At 47.8% G+C, this 3,825-nt stretch overlaps 1 pseudogene; it reads right to left on the minus strand.

Moving 5' to 3' along the window:
- Positions 1-256: 256 nt before the first annotated feature.
- LOC116568794 lies at positions 257-2,066 on the minus strand (annotated as a pseudogene).
- Positions 2,067-3,825: the final 1,759 nt, after the last annotated feature.

The following is a 3,825-nucleotide window of genomic DNA, read 5'->3' on the forward strand; positions in this document are numbered from 1 at the left end:
TAACTCGTATTCCTGCTCAGCCCAAAGGCAGCAGTTAAAGATGAAACATTTCTCAACAGCCTCCCTGCTAACCCTCCCCCAAACCCTCAGACTCCCACAGCCCAATCTCAAAAGACACAGAATGGCCATGACTTAGAAAAAGTTAAAATCTGTAGAATCTCTCCTGCCCACAGAGCCCAAGAAGTGGGTCCTGAACCACGACACGTGCTGCCGTGCAGAGAAGACGGAACCACCCTGCAGGTTCTCTGTGACCACATCACTCCTCCTCCTCTTCCTCCTCTGCATCCCTAGCTCCCTTGCTTGGGGGGTTTTGCCTTTGCAGTTCTGTTCCAGTAGCTAGAGGCTGTGGGGGTGACCCGTGAGTTCTTGCCACCTCCACCCTTACCACTTACTCTGTATCTCCCTGAATGCCCATGGGGGCAGGTGGGTAGAAGGTTTTCTGGGTAGAGATTTCGCACTGGGTGAATCACTGGAATGTGTCTGGTGGCCATGGCCAAGTCATGGCTATTTTGATGACGCACTCGGCCATTCTGGCTGTCTAAGTTGTTGAGCTCCAGTATGCAAGGAGGGCTAGGCTGGCACCCAGATCTGGGGCCTAATGTGGATGTGGACATTTGGTTTCAAGTAGCTGTCATATCAACAATAGGTCTGCTGGGGGGAAGAAGGTAGGTGGACCCTTTAGCCTTTTCCTGCTTAATATCATCCATGTAACCAGAAAACAAGTCTCCCTGGTGTCTGACACGCTCCTTGAGCAGCTCTGGTGGGGTCTCTGGAGGCTGGAAATCCTGTCTAGAAGTCCCCTCTGTCACATGGTTGTTTGCTGTGGCTGGACCTTGGTCACACTGGTCCTGGTGATGGAATAGAAGCACCTCCTCCTCCTTCTGTACCCCACAGAATTCACATGGGATGATGGTACTATCCTCCACAGCAGGTGCTTTTCTCAGGCCCATCAGAGTCGAACTGGTTACTCACAGCCTGCTGCAAAGACTTTTGGAAGATGACATCAGGGTCCTCCACCCCTTATGGGGGAAGTACTGCCCATACTGAGTGTAGGTAAGGCACAGGAAAGACTACAGATTGTCTGATAGTCAACCAGCAGTTCCTATGTGCAGAGCTCCTCCCAAAATTCACAAGGCAACATGGCCTGGTCAGCTGCACCTTTCATGTCATTCAGAGCTTTGGACGCTTCAAGGGACTTGTCTGTACCACAGGCAGCCCTCCAGAAGTCCTGCTTTTCCACATTGCAGGCCTGTCCTTCATTTTCCAGACTTAGGGCCAACCTGAAGTCCAAGTTTGCACTATCTTCTTTTGGGTGCTGTCAGGTTCTATTCCTTCCCTGCCTTTCTCGTTCTTCCAGTAGATTATTCTGAGCTGGAATCTGGGCTGTCGTGTTCCTTTGGTTGGTAGTTCTACTATGGAAAGTGTCCGATTCAAAGACTCCCAGAGGTCTTTGGGGAAGCCTCATAGGTGGGTCCAGAGCCTCAATTTGCCTGAGAAGCTAGGATGCAAAGTAGATGCCATCTTGACCCCCGGACTCATCAGTTGCTTTAGGAGGCATGGCAACCTCATCTCTCTTTTCCTCCCCGTCTCTTTCACAAGCATCAGGATGAGTCTTCAGATCTTTCACCAAGACATTGCACCCACAACTGCCCCAAAACTTCAGCCAGGCACCACAGTAATCTCCATCGTCCTTCAGTTTGAGAACAAAAAGTTCGAAATCACAGTGCTGGCAAAGGGTAAGCCATAGAGGACCATCAGTCTCCTCACCCTTCTTTATCTGCCTCTCCTCCAACTTATTTGACATTTTCAGGTCACCTGACAAGGTTCTGTAGCCATGTGACTCTCCATGTCAGATTTGGGAAATGGTTCCTTGCATATAGGACACATACCAATGTTCCTTTGACAGTGGGTCTCAAGGATGATAAAATTGAACATAGGAATTTCCTTTCTTGCAATTGTCACACAGTTGAGTGTCCTGGTCATCTAGAAATTCAACCATCTTTAGTTCTTCCTGAAAACCAGGATGGCAGCAAGGACTTGCAGCAGACTGACTAGCCGCAGACACAGAGCCTAGTTTTTTGCTTGTTTTTTATTGATCAGAGTCAAAGCACCTAGAACAGTGGTTTTCAATAAATATTTGTTAAATATAAATGGGCATAGATATTGGAAAATGGTTGCATGGGGTTGCTGATCTGGTATCCTCTGACGTCAATGGTGACCATCTTGCCCATTTCAGGGAATGGGATTTTCTACAGAATAACCCCAAGCAGAGAAAACCAGAGAATAGCGATGGAAAGATAACAAGAGGTACTGGAGGGGGTGGGGAGGGAAGAGAAAGAGGGGAGGGAGGGGGTGCGATTTACCTGGTGGCCAGGGATCCCAGCTCCAGTTACAGAAACTTCAGCTCCTCCAGAGCGGTCTTCAAGAATATCTGAGTGTCTTTTCCAAGCATGCCAACGAAAGTCCCTATGGGTTGCTCTAAATCACTTTCTATTTTGTGGTAGAAGGAGGTGAGATGGTGTTTCCATGGTTCTCATGGCCATGGTGAGCCAGGCAACGGTGCATGGAAGAAGTGTGCCCTCCCCACCTATGACCCAGATGTGACTATCACTGGGACTCAGTTGATGAGCTGCCCAGGCACAAGCAGCCCACAGTGTAGACTTGTCTCTTTCCCATCCCCTGGGACCTTATATTGCACTTTGAAAGATAGAATTACTCATGGGTATTAGGGAAAGGCTTTATTTTTACTGGGATTATTTTAATGAAGAGCCAGATGGACTGCCAGGATTTAGCTCCCAGATCTTGTTTTATGTCTCAGAGAGCCAGGCTCTGCAGAAATGGAAACCTGTTTGCTCACTAGATTCACATGTGCTCTGGCAAAGGCTGGATAGGCCTTGCTAGTGGTGGCCAAGACATGGGGACAGGACACCCACCAAATGTTGGCTGGAGCCAGGGTATTTGCTTAGTCAGGAGGACCAAGGTGCTGAGAGATGGGTCCCCAGCACTGGGGTGGAGGAGATCAAGGATGAAAGGGGGGCCGCCTTCCCAGGTCCACCTCTGGCAGCCTGATGCAGGCCACACACAGCTGAATTAGTGGCAAGAGGGTCTCTCTTTTATTAACTGTGAAAGTTTTGTTCATTCTTCATCATTACTTCATATTTAATGAGACTCTAATGTGTACCCAGACCATTAGTAGCTCCACTAGGGACCATGAAGACGAATCCTCCCAATTGAATTATTCATAATAAAAACAGAAGGTTGAATAGAAAATCTCACAGTAAGGCACATCCCATGGCTGCATATTATCTATTTACCTCTGCTTTGGCTCCTGCTTTCATTCAGGAACATTTGTGGTGGGTGCCATGTTTGAGATCTGAGGGTTGGGTGCTAAGCAGGACGTGTGATGAGACAGGCCAGGCGGTTATTTAATGGAAGTGTTTGAGAATTAGGACGGACCCCTAGAAAACAGGTTGAAGGAGGGTAAAATGTGTGCCACAAAGTTTCACAGCTGAAAGCTGGCCCAACTTTGGTCGTCTAGTCAGACACAAGGCACAGAAGAATGCAAAGAACATTTCTCTGTAGTGGTTACTGTGCCTCTGTGATTTTCCACAGATTTTCCATGTTAACTGCCTGACAGATAAACACACAAGGTTAGATGCTCTAGAAAGGAGCCTCTTGTATAAGGGCTGTCTGAATGTCTTTGTTTCTCTTTTAAATGAAAAGCCTTCCCCAAATAGGTCATCTGGCTTCATTTCTTGGCTTTGAGAGATGCACTGATACTTATATCTGTAAGGGTTTGAAGAGATATAGTTTGCAAATAAGCAG

Source organism: Mustela erminea, chromosome 11 (genome assembly GCF_009829155.1).
Source record: "Mustela erminea isolate mMusErm1 chromosome 11, mMusErm1.Pri, whole genome shotgun sequence".
Lineage (NCBI taxonomy): Eukaryota > Metazoa > Chordata > Mammalia > Carnivora > Mustelidae > Mustela > Mustela erminea.